Raw genomic sequence first — 22,212 nt, forward strand, 5'->3', positions numbered from 1 at the left:
AATCCCTCCTGCTTACTATGTGCAAATTCTCTCCAATGTCCTCTCTAACGCTATGAAAATTGGAAAATGTTTGGATACAGYGGTCATAATTGACTGTGCACCCTCCTTATCAAGTATTTCACATATTTCACTATGGCAGTATCTAACACAGCAAGAAACTAAGACAAAATGAGAATTATTTTAAAGGGAAGTGAATWAACCACGTACCAACTTTGACATTATTACTTCAGTGTTTCTATTAAGCAGCCAATATACAATAGTCTTACTGAACTGTGACTTAAAAGTAGTAAAAACTAAGTACTAAATACATCAAGTCTCTACAAAATCAGGTTTCTCACAAGTAGCTCATTGTTTCCAAATAAAACTATTTTATTTCTAGATCATTTAGCTTAAAAAAATACATTTCTTTACTGAAGATATTTTCCCAGAACATATCAATTTAATTCTAATAATTTAAATTGTAGAACACTTTAAAAAGAAACTCTTCAAAAATTATTCTAACTTTACGATGGATTAAAATGAAGTTCATTACTGGAAAGTACAAATCATGAGAAACAGCAWGCACTTGAAAACAACTGAAGAGGAGAACTTGAGAAGCTTAATTTGCTTGAAAAAAGTACTTTTTTTTTTGCCTGAGATCTAGCAAATATTCCTCCACAGCTTCTTTCTATTACCAGAGCACATTTTATAGGGACACCAGTTCTGTGTCTACAGCCTGACAGTAGTTAGATTGCTAAAAATGCAGTTTAACATAGTAAAATAATATAAAGGGAGGAAAGAGCAGGACATCATTTTAATGCAGTGAGAAGCTGTAARAGAGACTCCACTTTTGACTTAGCATTGTGATTACAAGGCTTCTCCAGGAAAGGATGAAGACAAGTATACTTACTTATATAAGCCCCAAGATAGAAATATTTATCTTGCTCTCATAACAAGAAGTCCAAGATGTAGAACGTCAAGAAAATATTTCATACAATGAGCTGGAGACTTAGCTTTTTATGAGCTAATCCTTGCAGAGCTCAAAGAAGAGACCAAAAGTATAAAATTTTTTTCCATATTTTTACTGAACCATTACTAGCTATTGAGAGTTCTCAGAACACTTGGCTAATTTGTAATCATGTCYTTAATATAACTGTGTGTATTCACGTGAAGCTATGAATAAATATTCAAGCACTTTAATTACAGTATGTCACTAGGTTGAGCAAAGGACTACTTAGCCAACCAAAAATTCAGTATATTTATTTTATGGTTTTGAATATACCTAGAAGAATGGCAGTCTACTGGTCTGTGCAACTGCCCAGCCATTAATATTAACCACTTCATTTTGCATACTGTATTTTAAAACATAAAAAATGCTCTGAAATTTTCACCATCTCTTTTCTGTTATAGCCAGTAGTTTCACTACAATGCCCTAAGAACTGGCACATTTTTTGACATAATAACTGAAGTCCTAATCTATTATTTCAAAATGTGTTGAGTTTTAAAGACTGACATTTTAAGGCAAGATCAGGCAAGTGACCTTAAGTGTTCTAATCACTGCTACAGAAAAATCCAAACCCATAAATCAACTAGATAAATAGCCTAAAAGTTACAGTGTATGTGAACATGTAACTGATCTGGATATCCCCTTTATTTGCTATTTAGATTTGAGTCCACACAATATTCACAACTTTCTCTAGAAACTGGAGAAGAACTTGCATTCCAGAACTTTCCACAGAGTCATAGAATCTGTCAGGCTCGAAAGGGCCACAGTGACTCATCTGGTCCAACCTCCCTGCTAAAGCAGAGTCATCCCAGAGTACGTGGCACAGGATTGTATCCAGACAGTTCCTGAATATCTCCAGTGAGACAGATTCCACACTCTCTCTGAGCAGCCTGTTCCAGTGTTCAGCTGCTGCACAGTAAAGAAGTTCTTCCTCATGTTCAGGTGGAACTTCTGTGCCTCAGTTTTTGCCCATTGCCTCTYGTCCTATTGTCAGGCTCAGCACCACTGAGCAGAGCCTGGTCCATCCTGTGGCATCTCCCTTCAGATACCTAAATAGCTTGATGAGGTCCCCTCTCAGTCACCTCTCTCATCCTTTCCTCTTAAAGAAAGATGCTCCAGTTCCTGCATCATCTTTGTAGCCCTCCACTGGACCAGCTCCAGTAGCTCCCTTTCTCTCTTGCTCTGTGGAGCTCAGAACTGAACAAAGCATTGCAGATGTGGCCTCACTAGAGCAGAATTGAGGGGCAGGATCACCTCCCTGGACCTGCTGGCAATGCTYTTCCTAATGCACCCCAGGACAYCACTGKCCTTGGCASAAGGGCRTGGCTGRCTCATGGACAGCTTGTTGTCCACCAGAAYTTCCAGGTCATTCTCTGCAAAGCTGCCTTCCAGCAGGTCAGCTGCCAGACTGTGCTGCTGGTGCATGGGGTTACTCCTCCCTGGAGTAAAGGAGCCTGCCTTTTTAGACCCATCCTTAGTTTAYTTTCCCTTCTGATCACTTGCAACCATTTGCATCCATGTCACAAGATTTCATGAAAACTCATTCCAAGAAGCTGTGGATTGGTAACTCTTAGAACTGAACAGAACCACCTTTAGCTGATCGCTTGGAAACCTTTAGCAACAAATAAACAGCATTGCTCAGGAACAGCCTTCCTCAAAAGCCATCCTGCTTTCTAGTAGAAAGAATGTAATTGTTAGGTATTCAATARTGACTAATGCCTGACAACCAGGTTTCTATGTTTCAAACATTCCTCCTTTTACTCCAACGTTTATGTCTGGCAAGTTGCAATCCAGCTTTACTGTCATTAACAAATGACTTGTCAAAACACGTTTCAGCWGGAGCAGCCATGCACAGTCGTTCAACTCATTTGTCTCTCCTTTACAGAAGGGATCCTTTGATAGCTGGCATTACCAAATCTCAAAAGTGATGCCAGAGGTTAAACACTACTCAGGATGTTCTTTCCCCTTAACAAAAAGGTTAAAGGTATTTATCTCTGGGAAYTGGCTGCCTACAGTGACAAAAAGGAAAACAAACAACAGACTGAGTTAAATACAATATAGTTAGTCTTTTACATTTATTAAGCATGTATTTTAGGGTTAGATGGTATTTCAAAACACCTRTATAGAATCAGACATATTACTGGAAAGAAAAAAATAGCTCCTCCTATCTCACCCAATCCTTCCAAAATTCATATCGCCAAGGAAAACTTCCTATCTTGCTTTTAAGTACAAACAAAACATATAGATGATGAATAAAAGTACAGCATAGAAAATGAGCAAAAAGAACATACATACAATATYATATCTCATTACATACAGCTTCACTTAACATACTATCCTTTTTCTATTAAAAATGTAACCATTCTAACAGAAGTATTGTTGATTTCAATGCTATTACAATATACATATCTTTAGGTTGTAAACATGTAGTTTAAAACCAGATTTTGATAACAAAAGGAGCATCTTCTACAGACAACTCAATCCAGAATTTTCTGATGATGAAAGGAAAAAATTGTCAACGCAGGTCAGTTTATTTCCATCAAGAGAAACTTACAACAGAAAACTCAGAGTAGGAGCAGCAGCTGAGGAAGGGAAGGCTGCAAAAAGGGGGAGTTATTCCTACAATATATGTTAAAAAGCCCAGGCTGGGTTTAAGATGTCCMAGTCACCATCTTCAGGTTTTTTGCTACAACTCATTTTGCACACCTCTACACTTTATTCGTATTTTCCATCCTCTCCTTCTGCAGTTTAAAGTCAAATCTTCTTTGTGGACAAGAGGACCTTAACATCTGCAATATTTATTCCCTGTGCCAACCCACCCTCTTACTTCATTTAACAATTGGAGGTGTTAAAAACAGGAGACGATTACAACAGAGATGCCCTGGCTCTGACACCTTTCTAACCAACCCAAGAACCATGTTTTTCCTAAAGCACATCAGTTCCTTTTGGAAATAGGCTCTAGCAATGACTGCTTTTGAGGACTGACTTAATTTTCCTGAAGTGCACATTCAAGACCTCATGGGTACAGTTTACTTGAGTTCTATAATTCACTGGCACAAGACATGACGCTTGTGGCTGAAGAGAGGGCTCCTTTTACGCATATGTGAATGAGAATCAATAATCAGCAAAACCTTAGCTCACCTTCAAGGAAGCAAACTTCTTCCACGGACTTAAGTACTGGCAATACTATTTCAAGAGCTTCAACTCTTCAAAATTACATTAGGCAAGAAGTTTATATGATGAGRCAACTTTTAAAGTTAACAGATACTGTCAGAATACAAAAGCTATGTTCACAGCAGATATTTAAGGAAGAGTTCAAATAAATCTTAAGTATTACAAGAACACATCTTGCACAGGACATCCCCTGCACATTTTATGGAGGYCTCAGTTATTTTATGCCATTCCCAAAACACTGCTTAAAATGTGGAGGYACCAAAGTCCCACAGCTGATAGTTTTGATTATCCAAAATGGAAGCCCAGCTGTATATGGTAGCTCCTGCTCCAAAGGAGTGGTACCAGACATTTCATAGCCAGGTAAATGGGAACTGTGAGATGTGGAGACTGCCACTGATGTCAGCTTTCATGACTACAGCGGTAATAAACTGTAGCAGCTGAGAAGGAACTCCACTGTCTGTTTTGCTGCTTCTATTCTTAGAAAAGCAACTGCAAGACTGAAGGAGATGGAGTGCTGAAATCCTTTTGAAGTACCTCGCGCTCATGAGTCAGAGCTGAACAGCACATTCCTCCCCAGTGACAGATAAAATACATTAACCACCAGAGGAACATCAATGCATTCATGAACTAATATCCTAATGCTCTAATACTTCACATACTGCAGGGGTTGTAATGGCCAGGGAAAAGAAAAAAAGTCTGCTTGAAGTCTAGAAGGAGAAGCAAAACACTTGCATTTTTTTCTCACCATTAAAGAATACTTTGAAACAAAACATCAGAACAYATAAAGGTTATTAACGGATACTGCAATCAGATGGTCAGGCCTAAAAGYTGAAAACTATCCTGACAAGTTTTAAAGTATGCTACAAAAAATCACCTAGTTAGAAGCACACTGTCACCAAGGTCCTAAAAAGGCACCTGARCCAAGAGTAAATACACTTCAGATTAATTGCCACCACTTCAGTTTATGTGCAAAGCTGACATCCTGTACCATTTTGGTCATTCTTAGTTATAGCATGGAAAGAAATAATATCAACCTATGTTCACAAATGTCTATTTCCAACATGAAATAAAGACTAAATTTACAGGATTGTCTGTAAGATTACCCTAAACCAAAAARGTATGTAAGCTAAAGATGAAGTTTTGCCTTTTCCTGGTCAAAAGCTTCTAAACAAAAAGCTGTTATGCTGTAAGCAACAGAATCAAAGAATAATATTTTCATAAAACAAACATCAAAGAGATTCTGAATACAAGGGTCTCAGCTAAATTGTTCCATAGAGCAAAGACAAGATTTGCAGCTTACTATGACTGGACAATTTGACATGGAAAGGAATCTCATTTGACAAATCACAGGACAAGACCTATCGTATTAAAAAAAWGTCCCATGGAATTTTGTTCCATAGATGTTTTATTGCTTCTTAGAGAGCATGGATTAGAAAATTTTCAGGARACAACCAAGACAAACAATTATTTTTCCCAGACCGTGCTTTGTGATTCACAACTAAGAGACAGTGATGGAAACACCACAGTCTCCCATTACAGAGGTCAGCACGTGCTTAACTAGACCTGTTGCCAGACAAGGCTGTGGGTCCCACATTTCAGTCTCTTTATCCACAAGAATGGTTTTTACAAGTGAAAAAGGATTCTCACCAATTAAGCACGACTTTTAATACTGAATCCACGCAGTATTTCGCCGTTGTTTTAAAATACAAGAGTCAAACTCTCAAGATTTCACCAGTAACACTGATGTTTACTTTTAACAAGAGCGTAGTACAACATCAAATTTGCCTGAGTTGATATCTTAAAAGTCCTTTTCAGTGAACTGTACATTGAAACTACAGTAATTTAACTATGGTTCCAATGCAAAACATATCCTAAGTTCAAAGAAAGCTATTCCTGTAGGACTGCTTTATGCAAAACAGCCTCGCTTTTCTAGAATTAAAAAGCAAAATTATTTTGAAAGCAACAATTCTGGAATACACCACCATTACAACATTTCAACCACATTTCTTGTAAAAGGTTAAGTACTACTGAGGAGCAAGAAAGGAGGAAAGCGTGTTGGTTTYCTCTGGTAAAAAAACATACCAATGCAGCTGGGTAAGGAAAATTTGCTACAAATACAAAGCTTCCTATTATTGTTACCCTTATCACCCTTTCAAGCAAATAACAGTTGGCTGAGGCTCTGTATTTTTAATATTTTGAACCCAGCAGGTTGCTACAGTACTTTACCCATAGTCATCTGCCCCATCACTACAGCTGAACCACTAACAGGAACAGAGCTGATAAACAGGGTCTGACTCAGCAAACACCAACAGGCAAGAATGAAAGTGCTATGGTGCTTTTGTCTTTATTTTCCCTTTAAAAACTACCAGTATCTTATAAAAAATACCCATCTGCTGCAGGAGCTAGAGAACTTGTTCCTTCCTGGACTGAAGTCAGAAAATACCATATRAGWTCATGCTCAGTATATAAAGAGGGGGAAAGAGAGAAGAAGTGGGATGTTTGGAGTAATGGGSTTCTTCTTCCCAGTTGAACAGTCTGTGATGGAGCCCTGCTTTCCCAGGGATGGCTGAACATGGGGAAGTGGTGGAAGACTTCCTTATTTTGCTTTGCTTATGGGCCCAGCTTTTGCTTTCCCTATTAAACTGCCTTTGCTTCAAGCCATGGGTTTTCTCACTTCTGCACTTTCGATTCTCCCCTGGATCCTGCTGGTGCAGGAGTGACCAAGCAGCTGTGTGGGACTTGGTGGATGGCTGGGGTTAAACCACAACAGTCCAACAAAGGGCCACTGAAATGATTAAGGGACCAGAGCAGCTTTCATATGAGGAGAGGCTGAGGAAGTTGGGATTGTTCAGTCTGGAGAAGAGGTTTAAGGGGGAAAATCATACCCATKTGCTAGTACCTGACAGGAGCACAGAGAGAGGTGAGATGATTTAGCTAGACTCTTCCCTGCAGTATCCAGGGACAGGTTGAGAGGTAATAGGGGCAAATAAAAATATAGGATATCCCACTTCAACAAAAGGAAAAAAAAAAACCAACCAAACCTTTTTACTACAGTGTGTTTCCAGGTTGCACAATGAGGTTGTGAAATGTCCATCCTTGGAGCTATTCAAACCCTGACAGGACATGAACCTGTGCAACCTGCTCTAACTGACCTTGCTTTGAGCAGGGGGTTCAGCTATATGACCCTCACAAGTCCTTTCCAATCTAAACAATTCTGACAGCCTGATACCAGGAGGAAAAACACAGTATTAATAGAATTCTCTTTCAGTGGATATGTTCAACTACAAGAAATTATCCACAACTTCATTCTGCAGCATGAGAAAGAACAGCCTTTACAATCACAAAGCACGTGCTGCAAATACAAACTGGCAAGGTTTTTCTATCTTAACTGCTGCAGAACTGCAGCAAAGACATAAACCTGAAGGGTAGKTCAAACCTTAATATGAAAGAAGCAGAGTATGATTAATCTGGGATCATCAAATTCACATAAAAAAAGCGGGACTAACACCAGAAGCTTGAGGCAACAGTACATTTTAGCCAGAAAAAGCCATTGTGCTCACTGCTATAAAGTGTTGGCATCTTCTATCTGAAGATATTCCTTTAGATATTTATATCTTTAGCTATACTATAGCAAAGTAAGTTCTTCTGTTGAGACTGTTTTGTTGCACAACAAACACAACACAAGGARGCAGCTACATTGAAACTGAGCTACTTTAAGTTACTGAAACACCAAGATATTCAAATTACTACTGAATGCTCTGATATAGCTACTGACACCTACTTAAACATAAAACTTAGAGTAATAATAAATAAACAAAAAAACCCAACATGTAAAATGGGGAGGCCTCAATTATTTCCTTTATCTTTATCCAAGGTATTTATCTGAAATAGTTACCCAAGTTTCTCTTATACCTGAGAAGCAGAAGAGAGCCACTTCAACAGAAGGGGCAAGCCAGCACAATCAGGGCTATCAGAAGATGGCATGATGGGGAAGCAAGCACCAGCTGAATCAGGATGAATCCTTACAGAATTGTGGTTTGCTACACTGGAAGACCTGCTGGGCAAGTCTGGTTGGCCCAACAAGAAAAGCATAACCAGTACGAGTCACCCAGGTTACCTTCGAAATTGCTGTGAATTTCTTTTCGAAACAAACTTAGGCGTGTTGTGGTCTTTAGAGAACAGCAAGTGTAGAGCTTTGTTCTTTTAAAGAACATATTTAGAACATGCTAAAAACATGCAACCTCTCCACTCTTCTTTTTTTTTAAGCCTAWGTACAAGAGAAAGATAAACATACTTGATATAAAATTGTTGTAGCCATGTGTCACAGAGACTACAGAGCCACTACTTAGTCAGGCACAGGGTGACAGCTGCTTGATTTTTAGTGGGCTTTGGATTTGCTTGGAAAAAGCAAGTCGAAGAAGGTATTTTCTCCCAAAGAGAGCAGTCTGAAAGCAAAGCCTCTGTTACAGTTAAAATACTGCATCCTAGCAATAACCCCAGCTGTCTTTGCAGAATCAACTGACTAGACAGCAGAAATTACCCAGAGGCAGTATCACAAACTACAATACCATTACTACAGTTTCCTTCTGAGTCACATTTTCCAGATGTGAAATTCCCCGTGATGCCAGAAAGACCCATTCATAAGGTACTTTGCTTGCCTCAAYTGTTAAGGTGGCTCAAAAAGCACAGCTAGCACAGCATATAGCCTTAAAAACCTAATAGATCCAGGACAAAAGGAGTCACACAAAACCCAGTCAGGTTCCAGCGGAGAAAATGCCCAGAAAACAGCCACAGGTTTTCAGCCTGTGTTCAGTAAAGGGATACATTTCAAATTGTGTCATCAACACCAAAAAACAGTATATCCAAACCAACCGTGTGAAAAATCCCATTATGGTCTACGCAGAACAAATGACTTGTGAAATTGCAAGCCTGTTTCCTCCAGATAGAGAACTTTCAAAGTGGGGGGAAAGGCTGAAACCTGCTTCGCAGCCTCAGCTGTTCACTCTAARAATCCTGATGCAAACTAGTCAGCCTAGTGCAAGCTGGCCAAAACCAATAATTAACCAGCCACCATACAGGAACACAACACTCCCAGCTCCCTCAACTGTTCAGATGCTTCTGCAGAGGTGCACACTGCAGGACTCTGTTAGGGATCAAATTTTCTTCTTTATATGACAGGAATAGGGTCTGCACTGTGTAGTCCAAAATAATATAAATAATGGAGAAACTGAACAAAGATTCACTGAAAAATAATGTACCTGTAAAGTGAATTCAAGGCTTTAAATAAGTATTTGGAGAAAATCTGTAATGCTGTTTCAATAAGAAAGTAAGACACAAGTAGAGTCTGACGGCTGACCATTGGTAAAAAACTACTGGTAAAAAAAACCAACAAAACAATAAGAATCATCTATTATCACAGGTAAACAGGTGGACGAAATCGACACTACATGTTCCTGCTTTTGAAGGGGTCAGATTTGACTCCTGTTTTTTTCTGGGCAGCAATGCAAAAGACTTGAAGTAATTTATTACAGAAATTTCTAAGTATATTCACTGATAATTGTTGAGCTGCTTAAAATCAATTCCTAATAAAGACTGCACAAAATTGTTATTGTTACTGAACAGGGAGAAAGCTCTATCACTAAAAAGTTCTGCAAAAGTTTCTGGTTTACTCTTCAGGGAAAAAAAGGTGAGGTATTTCAAAAGCTACAGTTCCAGTCACACAGAAAATTCTGCTCTCACTTAATCTAGATTCCCCAGATAGCCCATTTGAAAGTAGGGCTTTAAAGAGCAAGTCACTCGTGGCATATAGCAATGAACCTGCCTAGGAAGAGACAGCCATTTCCTCTCCTTTTAAGATTTTCAGATGGCAAGCTTCCAATGTAGTAACAAGGAAACCAGGGCTTCTTGAAGCTTTTCAGATGTTTTTCCCAAAAAACACAGCTGCAGAGATGACATGACATATGCAGCAATTTTCCAACAAATATCCCAAGGCCATGCAGTATCAAGCCTTTCTGGAAACAGCAGAGGAATCAGCCAAATTCAGTTATTATATACTGCATGAGGGACTGGAGAGGGTGGCCAGCAATGAAAATACACTAGTTGTAAGTCTCATTCACATTTTTCACTGCAAGTGGGATCACGGACCACAAACTTTGCAGTGCACTACAGAAGCGGCTCTTTGAGGCAAAAGGTGTGCAGAATGCAGAAAACTGTCACTGGATTGCAGGAAGAGAGAAAGCAATTTCTCTTAAGAAACTGATAAAACAGCTATCCCAGTGCTCCTACATAGTAGTTAGGTAACTCATGAAGGGTTTTCTGGTACCCATGAATTTCTCTGAAGTGCCTTGAACTTTATGAAATACAGGAACCAGAAAACTTTATTAAATACAGGAACCAGAAAACAGGACTAGCAGTGAGCGAACACTGCTTTTATTTTAAATGAGATGTGGAACTTGCCTAAAACCCCAAGTGAGAGTTTGCATTCACAAGACATGATGATGTCTTGTTAGACAGCTCATGTTTTTCAGCCCAGCTCATTGTCCAGTACAAATAATCACCACAAAAAAAGTAGTGCCAGATGTATTTGGAAAACCCTTTACTTTTAGATTGATTACCTTGGTTAAATAGCCTACATGGGCAAGGCAAAAGGCCCTTCTGAGCATTTATTTGTTGTCTCCTTACACTGACCTCAGAACTGAGGAACTTGTCTCCACTTGAACGACATTGACCATTTAAACCTTTTCAACTTAGTCAAGTCTGGACAGAAAAAAACAACTGAGTGCCTGATCATAAGAACACCCAGAATGCAGATGTAGCATAATCAGAAAATCAGTATCCTCAAGCCATAAAACTGGTTACTAATCAACAGCTGCAGCATTACTCTCTTCTCCACTGACACACCTCTGAGCCATCCTCCTGGTCCAGTGGGAGAGCAGGGCCATTTAGCACAGAATACACCCAGGCACTGCCCATTCTCAAATTCCTGTGTGAAGGGGGACACTTAAAAGCAAAAGGCCTGCAAAGAATCAAAAAATAACTCAATATAGATGCAAGAAAGGATAAAGCTTCTAAGAGAAGTCTCAAATGTTTACACCATTAGGTTTCAAGGACTTTAAAGAACTTCTCATCCATGCTAAAAATAACAGTCTTTACAACAAGGAAGTTATAAACATGAACAAGAAGTGTGAAAACACTGTCCCATGGACTTGGTAGATACCCGGTTAATACTTTCCAAATAACAAATTTTATAAACGTCGAGGGAAAATGATGTTCAGTTACCCCAAATTTAATGAAATAATTTAATAATAAACCAATTAGAAGTTAATAATGCAAATAAATAAAATAGCAAATTCCTATATTTAGTTTTATGGCTCTGTTTWTGCAAATCCCATTATTAAAACAAGAGGCCACAGTAAGTTTGAAAACCATGCTAAAATGTGTATGACAGCAATTCTAGCCAGGAACTTAAATATTACTTTTGCTGGTATGACACAACAAATGATTCAAGAGAACAAAACCTCTTATTAAATATGCCCCAGGTTATTCTATACCAGTTCAGTGACTTTTAGGAATTAAGTATGTGGCCAGGTTTCAGGAGAGTAATAGGCCATCATCAAATCAGGAGTAATACCTTTAATGGCACACTAAGTCTATCACAAAGTAAGTAAGTAGCAGGAAAAAAAAAAACGGCCTCTCTCATTGTATCGCTGATGTAGCTCAAAGCAGCATCAGAAACTTTACTGTTCCTAATTTTAAAAAAAGTTTAGCTCTCTAGCATCTGGTACTATTACAAAACAAGTAATCCTCTTACACTTGCTGACAACTGCAAGAAGTACCTTGGATTTGCAGCCAACAGTCACTACTTGGAATTTCAGTAGTACTTTCTACTAACATAAAATGGTCAGACTCTACAGAAACAAATTTACTCAAACACTCTGAGTGGATTATTCCAATATATCTATCCTTCATGCTTGGTGAACAAACCAATATTCAATGCATCTTTCAACTAAATATCCATGCTCAAACAGTGAAATATGTTGCTGGGATGATAGTAATTGAGGCTTCTCCTTCTCCCTCTTCTCACTCCTCAAATTAAAAAAAAAAAAAAAAAAAGGAATCACAGCCCAAAAAAAGAATTCTATAGATTTGGAACAAACAGCAAAAATGACAGCAGAAAAATGCTGGGGAACAAAAAAGGAAAAAGAACAGACTTCAGAGTACTTCAATTAAAAACAGTCTGTAGAGCAGTTTCTCTRGAGAGCACCCATAAAGGGTTTGAACAACAGAGTTGTGAAAGAGACTGTGGAAATGGGCTTCTCTATTTCAAATATAGAAGGGTGCCACAAATGAAAGAAGATATGATGATTCTCAAACTTCTACTTTTCAATTAAGTGATTAATATGAATACTTGTAAGTCTGTGGGTAGCAATAGGCACTGTAAGCAYTTCAAATGCAACTTATTATGATCTGTGGCTGCAAAAGTGCCTTGGCTTACTCTACTCCTGAAGCTCTTGCCAAAAGTCTTACAAACGACTTGTTCTTCAGACAAAAAGAAAAAAAACAAACTTCAAACAAAAAGAAAAAAAAAGAAAGAATTATTCAGGCTACAGAAGTCTAGCACTCCCACAGAGTAAGAGCTTTGGTCAATAGAGTTCAAACATGGATTTCTACCTATCCAACCAAATCCTCCATACTTCATTCAAAGAAACTGCCTCAGATCAAACCCAGTGAGTGACCAGACACTCAGATTTATCACATGGTTTTTGCAAACTATCAGGAAAGAGTGGTAATGGCACTGGAATAGAAGGGAGGAGGCCTGCTATGGTTCCTTCCCACAGCAGCCACCCAAATAACCCTTTGCCTTCCTACAGTGACACACAGTGATACCACCCATGGTTACACAAACATAGCTCTCCATTTTAGCTTTTGAAGTTCAGAAGGATGTTAAATGCAGAGAATGTAAGCAATAAAGGAAAAAAAAAAAGAATGTTTCAGTATCTTCTCCCTTTGATACAGAGGAGGAACAAAAGTGCTCCTCCAGCCTGCAGAAATCTTGTCAGACTCCAGAAGCCCAAGATAGGAATCAAATGATCTTGAGCGTTTCAAGAAGTGTTCATCAAGACAATAGAATTACCTGGGCAAGGACCTTGGTGCTGTCACATTCTCTTCCTCTGTTACTAAGTCAGAAAACCAAAGTATTAGGTTTGATAATACAAAGAGAAGAGTTCGAAATACAAAAAATATGTTCATTTTCACATCATCCACTCCATGCAAGAGGTGCAAGAGACATTTATATCAACCATGCCTGCATCTGGAAGCACTTTTACCAATGTAAACTGAACTTCACAGGCCCTTCATTCTGTATGAATGTATACACAGGCTACAGTTATATTTATTTCCAAGTAGCACTGTTGACAGGAGCAACAACTGAATCATATGCCAGAGACAACCACAGGAAATAAAAATGGGTAAGAAAGAAGAATGCATTTGGAAAGCAAGCTGGCAGTTACCAGAGTTGGAGATCTGCCAGGCCATCTATATATATTTATGCGTATCAAAATAGGACAGGTTCAGGTACAAAACTCAAGAGGCCACACTTCTAACGTGATGCCTTCACAAGTGCTGCACAATGGTACAGAACACTTCTTCACAGACTTTCATGCAGCTTACAACCCACACCATTGCTCTCTCCCAGGTTTTCCCAAATATACTAAAAATATGCCTTGACCTTCATGTTTCTACACATTCCTGGGACAGATTCACAAGTGATTTTTTGACTCTGACCTGCCCACAGTAATCTGAGCATCACTGTTCTTTCTTGAGAGTTTGTTGATTTTTAAGAGGAAGATTAACACCATCCTAGCCAAAATCAGGATGGAGTTTCAGTCTGGTTGATGTCCTTCCAGACCTCTTCTCAAGAGGTAACGAACTTCTGTTTAATATAGAGTAGAAGGTATTAAAACCTTAATATATTAAGTTCTTTTACCACTTAGCCTTTTTCCTAACGTGAAGACTAAACAATTTTCTGCATATGCCTTTTGGCTCTAAAAGGCTGTGATAAGCAAGGTGTACTAAATACTACAGGAAAGGATGCTGCTTCCAGCACCATCTGCCACYGCCAGGTTAATGCGTTGCTTCAGAAGCAGAAGTAACAAATGCTGATTTCCCAAAAACTTGTTGTCTAACCTCCTTCTCCCCAACAGGATGAACACGTTATGCTGGCACTATKGCAAATCCTAAATCACTGATGCACTGTTTGAACAAGCAGCAGATGTCAAACAAGACATACAATGGCTGAGTCTGCCTGCACTATCCTCAGCTGAGGCACAAACTCGGGTCTGTCTCCTCCGCTCAGCTGTCAATTTTCACAAAACTCATGAGAACACAACTATGCCTCAAACCCGAACCATCTGGTCAACTGCAGATAGATTTGCAAAGAAGCAAATCAGAAGTGTGGGAGAGGTGAGAGAAAGAATAGCTGTTAAACAAGTAGTTTAATCTCATCAAGAAACTATACTTAAAACATGGTCACATTTATCTACATGGGTAATAAATATTCAAGTCTACAAAATTAGATTAAAATGGTGTTTGATGGCCCACCCTAAACACCACACTCAAACACAACTGATGCTTAAATTAACCAAAAGTATGTGTTCTTAATATTGATGGGTTTTGTTCCTCCCCCAGGTCTGGCAAGCAAACACAGACACAATGGACTTCCACAGAAACTCCACATGCTTGTAACTACGGGATGCTAGAAAACAAATTAAACTAAATTTTAAGAACAGTCAGACTAAGTCCTCCCTTTTGACACCAAAAAAAAAAAACCCCAAATCCACAAGCACTCATGCCACTGTCCTAAAGTCAGCTTTCCCAAACCCATGTCCTCCCRAACAGCAGCAGCTCTGCCCCTTGCTCTGAGAACACCATTTCTATTTTTAGATTCACATAAGTGAGAAGCAGTAATAAAGCTATTAATCTTTCCTCTCCTGCTTTACTTAAATTACAAAACTGAGGTGAGTCTCCAAGCCATGAACTATTAAACTCCTTAAATAGAGACAATTTCTTACCCTTTAGAACTGTTACATTTAAATGAGAACTTTCAGGTTATGTTGCATGAATCGAAAGAAGTAACATCATTGGCATTATCTGGTAAAGCATTTGTGAAAAGGCATAATGGAAGTATTTAGGAAAAAAATTAACCAAATTAAACCTCCAGGCATTACTGTCTTATTAGATCCTAAAGACTTGCAATGTTCTACCTTTCAATGGAGACATTCAAACTGTCCTTCTTCTTTACAGAGACTCAAGGAGATTGAGTCTATTCTGCCCAGGAAACAGAATCACTGAGTTGTCCAATTTGATTCTACTTTGAGTTCAGCTGTGAGTGAAATGGTTCTGGTTTGATTTCAGTCTGCATGAATGAGGCTGATGACTCTCTTAGAGAGGTCTTAATTCTTCAATAGCTTTAGAACAACTARGACAAAACTACTGAACTGTGAAGGTGAAACTGATTTTTTTTAGTATTATTCTCCATCCCACTCTTTACATATTTTATAACAAAGTATAGTTGCGCATTGAGACAAAACTTTCCCTAAGCTCTCCATAATGATTTTAATTTCTTTTCTAAACTGCTACTTTACTTAAATGTTTATTACTTTATATTGTTCAACACTAAACAAATTCTGCATTTTGTTGGCTATTCATGCAGCTTAAGTACTTTGGAAGTTCTCTACAACCGTCTCTGTAGCTGATAAATCCAAAAAGTTCACATACAAAATTTCAGAGGAACCCCACTGCTGARCTTGCACCAGAATCCTAGTMTTCTTATTTCTTTCTCAACTAGKTTTCAGTTGATMCCAGTCCTTTGTTCTCACCCCAAGYTTAGTTTTCTTCTCTAAAAGAATTTGGCAGAAAGCACTTTTCTAGTCTAAACAACATTAACCAGTTAAGAAAATAGTAAGAAAATAAGACAATGTCTACTTCAGTGACATTTTATTCACATACTAAAGCCTATCCTGCACAGGACTCCTCTCTTGAATTGGGGCCATAAGCAGTAGTTCAAAAATACACTAAAGCTGGTACTGTCACCGAAAGATGCATTTACTTCCTCTTTTTTCTTGCTGCTTGTACCTATCTTCTTGCACCACACCCACAAAATGAACTGGGTTAGGGACTGTGTTCTCTAAGTCACCCGGCAAATAAAGGGGTGGGTAGTTTTAGCATGGGCCAGGGCCAGCTGTGATCCAGATCACCACACAATCATTACATATTTGGCCAAAAAAAAAATGCAGCAATGGTGGTAGGACGGGTCTGAAAGGCTGGGACAGCTTTCTTCTGTGGCACTCCCTGCTTGAAATGCTTGGTGGGGGGTGAGGAAAAAACACAGAACAGCCTCATATACAGGATCCTGCACTGGTGTCATGGAACATTTTTGGGAAAGCAAACATATTAGCCTTATTTATTTCAGTAAGTGCTGGACTATTATCCGGCTGCAAGAACTGAGCYGGCTGTAAGAGCAGTGCAATTCCATGCCTACGCAATCCTGCATCTGACATGTCATCTTCAGCACCAGTGTTTACATCCCACTGCAACAAACACAAGCAGATTACATACCTTGGAGCTGTATTTTACCTCMGTTCACACTGCAAAGTTACACCACTAAGATTATATTCCATAGAGGATTTACGAACTACCCTGTCTAATTAAGGTTGCACAACTCTTCCATTTTTCAGCACCTTAAAACCTTGCCAAACTAACCTTTGGCAAGACTTCTCCGTCCCTCTCACACACATGACACATGACAGAAAAAGGGAAAGTGCTGTATTCTGTTCATCTGTTTGAGTCTCATTCTAAAAAAGTAACTTCCCCAAACAAAATGTTAGAGAACAAAAATTTTATTCTCCACACTAAATGTTCAATTGTTTTACCCAACTTTCTTGAAAATCTCTAAAACTTCTATGCTTTAGAACAGTTACATGAAATGAGAAATTGCATCTTTGGCACAAAGGCATCATCTCGGCCACATTCCAATACACATGATGATACTGCTCAAGTGGAAAGAAAATTTCACTGCAAAGAATTTGTAGACAAAGAMTTTAACTCCCTAGCATTTTGCTTGTCCAAATCAGAGCTGGACACAAGTTTTTCTGTAATTATTTTTCACATGGTTCCTAAAAGCCTACCATCAAGGAAAACAGGAAAAGGTAAAGAGAGCAGAGACACACCTCTCAGGTATTCTTAGTCACATCCTTTCAGTAATGAAGGGAGAAGTAAGAAGACTAATGTGAATAGGTATGTTAAAAAGAAAAGCCCAGAAGAACTAAGAGAGATAAAAACACATGATAAAAATAGCAAACACAGCCATAAGGAGGAATAGAACCCAGAATTCCTAAAACTTTTGTTTTCTTTTGGCTGTTGGCAATGAGGTAATTTAGAAGCATCCCACAGCCATTGCTGGACTTAGAAGTATAGAATCCTATACCTTTCTGTATAGGTATTCATCAATAATTTCATCTTTACTATGCTTCGATATGCTTGCAATAGCTTTTGAATTATCCAGAGTAGGTGAAACAGGAGCTGAGACTAACCTGCTCTAAACACCCCCCCTTCCCAAATAAACAAAAATTTTAAAAGTACTTAAATAGCAACAAATAACAAAAACAATAGTGCATGGTTTTGCTCTTAAGTTTTGTGTCAGGAGGCAGCAGCTTTCTGAAAATAAAACTCAGAGAGTATTTCATTATCGAATCTTTTGGAACGCCCTTTACAGTGAAATGATACAATAGAAAAATAAATTATAAACTCTACTGCTTTTGACATATTAGATTACATTTGCTGACATTAGCTGACCTACTAAGAAGTATAGTAACTGTAACCCACGTCCCCAAAAGGAGAAATGGGCATTTCCTGATGTGATTTCTCATGTTGTTACGAAAGGACAATGGTAAATGTATAGCACTCTTTACACACACAGCACATGCACAAAGAGGTTGACACTAAGCTCACTAAAMACCTTCCCTCCTCTTATGCAAAACTGCAATGGGCCTTTGCTCTGAGGCCAGGGTGGAAACAGCTCCCATGTCCCCAACTCCTTCAACTCTGACCTTTTCTTATCGAGACAGTTCAAAAGTTACACACAGACTTCCTCTTACAAGCAGCAAGATGAATTCAAAGATTCCTGCTTGATCTCAGCATAACCTACACACCAGGGAAAGCTTGGTATCAGTCAGAGATGGCCTGGAAACCCAACAGACCCACCGCACAAACTAAAAGTTTACATGTGGTATGTTGCTACCCAAATCTACTGAGTCACACCAGCTATTTCTGCATATTCTAAGGAAACGTTAACAAGAACAATTTTCCTTCTCCTTTCACACACTGCCTGACCTCAAAAACAGAAGCTGTTTCCCTGCCCARTCCTCATAGTAGTGACCAGACCCAAAACCAAAATACTGCCAGTGAAAAACGACAGTGGAGGAACTGAGGAAGGTAGAACCAATGGCAGGGTTAGAGGCATAGATAGGTCTCCTGAAATAACACTGCCTGCCTTATTTGGGACAAAAAATTTACTTTATCTCATCTGCTGTCCTTCAGCTTCTGCTGCACTTCCTGCCCAAGGAGAGGGGCCAACTTGTCATGAGAAGCAGTGCAGACAGCAAGTGTTGTCTGCACTGAGGAAGTGTTGTCACAGCAACTCCACCTGGATCTTTTACAGCTCTGGAAAACAAAAATATTTGCATTCTTAGAAGAATAGAACAATTGAGGCTGTTGACTGATAAAACAGCAGTAAGATATTGCATTAGAAGGAAAAAAAGTATGCTGAAAAAATTATGGAGTGGTCACATCTTAATGCCATATATAAATCAGCCAATGAAAATAAACTCACTTGGGAGGAGAGGAAGACAATTAAGACTCAAAATCTCAACTTGAGTTTTTCTTTACTTGGCTGAACAACAGAGGAGGAAAGAGAGWTTCTCCTCACTTGATAAAACCTGACAATTCTTACAGACACTGTTTAAAATTAGTCACCATTTTGGCTGACCATAAGATTACTTCACTTTTAATTATGCACTGCACCATTACACAAGCAAGCATACTCACAGCACTAAGAGTTTTTGTGTGTGGTAACAGGTGTATTACTGTCTTCCATCTGCCCACAGCCCACYGATCTATCCAATATTACTACAAGACTCTGTGTGTGCTGAGAGGCTGAAACACAAGGTTTTGTCAAGGTGTCCTCTTCGCTGCGGGAGTATGAAMCATTCCAGCCACAGCTCTGAAGAAACCCCCTCCCCAAGTGCACACACAGCCTGTAGAGCCCACGGCTGCTCTCCCCTGGTGCTTTGACAGAAGAGCTAATGATTGCTGCAGAAAGAGGACACCCTCTGCCAGCTCCTCCCMATTCGCAGCCAGAGGCGCAGGCTGGGCACAAGCACCGCTCCCTACAATGGGACCGAGCTGCGTGGAGCAGAGCGGAGCAGAACATCAGCAACCTGAATTACTCTGCTGTCCTAGAGACTCCTAATTGCAATACTGCAACAACACTACACCAGGCTCATAGCGACTCCTGCACTTAGACAGCAGGAGAGGCAACAAAACAGTTTGTCAGTGTGTAATGAAGCAAAGCAAGCTTCTCTCTAGCAGTCTAGCTTTGCTGATTTGATTAGGTACAGGGATATTACGCTTGCCTGCAATGCTTGACCAAAGATCAAATCTGTAAGATGGTTTCTTTAAAACTAGTTTTGTAGGTGAGCAAAAGGTCATCAGAAATCCTCCACCACAGATATGCTCCATCTCCTTTCCCATCTACCGCACTACTTACTGCTATCTGGCATACTCACATATTAAATGACAAATTATAATACAGGGGGAAAAGGTACTTGTCAACAAAGGATCAAGCACTCTCGAGTTTGCTTTTTTTAGAATGCGTCTTCCAACAAATGCGGGAAAATATTTAGAAGTATTATTCAAAGGTGCCTTTCAAATCACGCTGATACACAGACTCCCAAGTGCCCTGACTGAACAGCTCCTACAAGAGCAATACATTTAAACAAWAAGCCTTAAAAAAGGAGATTTAGAAGAGTTACAAGAAGGCCTTTCTGAAACCATATAAAAATAACATTGCTAGACTGTCTGAACACTTCACAAAAAGATACTGAGTTTTCATTTTCATAAGAAACACTGTGGAGCTCAAGAGAACAACAGAGATATTTATCATACTCTGCCCTTTAAAAATCAAAGCAAACCAATTATGCACCAGTTCTCTCTCATACTTGCATCTTAAGATGAAAAAGACTAGGGAGAGGACCRTGACCTTTACAATTTCTCTTCCCATGCCTTTCTTCATTTTGCTTSTCCAGTCATATGCTATCTCTTTACGTAATATCAAGTGTTTCTGCAAACAGAAACACATTTATCAAAAAGCGCAGATTAGAGCCACTGATATAGATACACATCAGGTAATTTCTGTAATAAATCCTCTTAATCTTAACAAAAAAAAAAAAAAACAGGTTTAGACAGGGACAAGGAAGGGAAGGGCAGGTGTAATTCATGAGTTTTTCCTCAGCTCTTCCAGCTATATTCAGTAAAATATACCAACAACTATGAAACAGCAGCAAAGCCCAGAAGGCTAAGTTAGCACTCACCATATTTTCTTCATTTGGTGTTGAGCTTTCTCCTACATGTACACACAAATTATGGAGCAAAAAAAGTCTGCCCTGAATCTATTTTGCAGGCTGCGTTCTGCATTTARGTCCCTATTTACAAATTATTTATGTCACTTCTTACCTAAGAGATAACCCAAGTTTAGAAAGGGAAAAAAATAAATAAACTAAAGAACTAAAACACATTTCACCACAACTGAAGCAGACCCCTCCCTCCACTTAAAAGACAAGTAAACTCATTTACCTGGTTACCCTCTTAAAGAAGAGCCAACAAAAAAAACCCTCACGACTACTCTGCTACTCAAAAGAAACATCTTTAGTCTTTGCAATGAACCCATGCATACCTACTATTCTATGTTTACTTTTGCAAAGACAGAACATAYTGAAGCCTACCTTTGACTTAGTTTTTTTGAAATTTAAAACAGAACTCCAGARCAATGTCTCTTTCAGATGCACCACTGCAAGTCTTGGACACTAACTCTAATAAAACAGTATTTCAGTTCTGAGTTAGTTAYGTTATACTCTATAAAAAACAGGGGACCTAGCGGCAGTCTTTTATAAATCTATTCATCTGAAAAAAAGATGCATAGATTACCCTGCCTACATATACTGAAGCCAGAATACTTTCCAGGTTTGTTCTGCATGTGGTGGTGAGTACTGATGAGGTTAAAGAAAAGACAAAGAAATAAGCTGTTCTTGCGAATTCATAGCTTTCAGTATAAAACATGTTAACGCCTTCACATCAAATAAAATGCATTTAAACTAAAATTTGATGCAAGCATTTGCTTAAAATCCTCCCCAAAAGCCATGCTTCATAGTGAAAAGCAAAAAGGGCCTCCTTACCGGTACACCATCCCATAAAACACTTCTGCATAGCAGTTTGTAAATACTTCAAACAMACATAGTATGACATTTCAAGACTGTAAAACAAATTATTTCAAATTGTCAAGATACATCAGCAACACCAACAGATGCTTCAGGAAGACTCTAGGATATGCAGATCATGCTGAGACCACCTTCCAAGCAATAGCCAAAAGAAACCACACAGTTCTGCAGTCAGCAGTAAAACCACCCTGAGGAAATGGCTTTCACAAATTGTCACGGGACAATGAATTTTAACCAGCACGTTCAGTATACACAGTGAATCCTCRGGGTCATTTGCTGTATGACTTTAACATCACCGTTACGTCCATAAACTTTCCCATTTCCAATTAATAACACACACAACGCCTTGTAAGTCAACCCTTCCTTCTGGAAGGCCTCTGTGCTTTAAGACATAAAGCAGACTTTTACAAGTGTACCTGCCACTGCAAACACTATGTGGACTTCTTTTAATGAGCAAATACAAACATATAAAAAGGTTTTAAAACAGCATATCTGGATAAGCTT

General features: G+C 38.9%; 1 protein-coding gene across 3 annotated transcripts in view; it reads right to left on the reverse strand.

Moving 5' to 3' along the window:
- LPGAT1 (lysophosphatidylglycerol acyltransferase 1) overlaps window positions 1–22,212 on the reverse strand; it is a 59,533-nt gene that overhangs the window by 34,942 nt on the left and 2,379 nt on the right. The window lies entirely within an intron of this gene.

This window comes from Malurus melanocephalus, unplaced genomic scaffold (genome assembly GCF_030028575.1).
Source record: "Malurus melanocephalus ecotype Western Australia unplaced genomic scaffold, MMel_1.1 scaffold_48, whole genome shotgun sequence".
NCBI lineage: Eukaryota > Metazoa > Chordata > Aves > Passeriformes > Maluridae > Malurus > Malurus melanocephalus.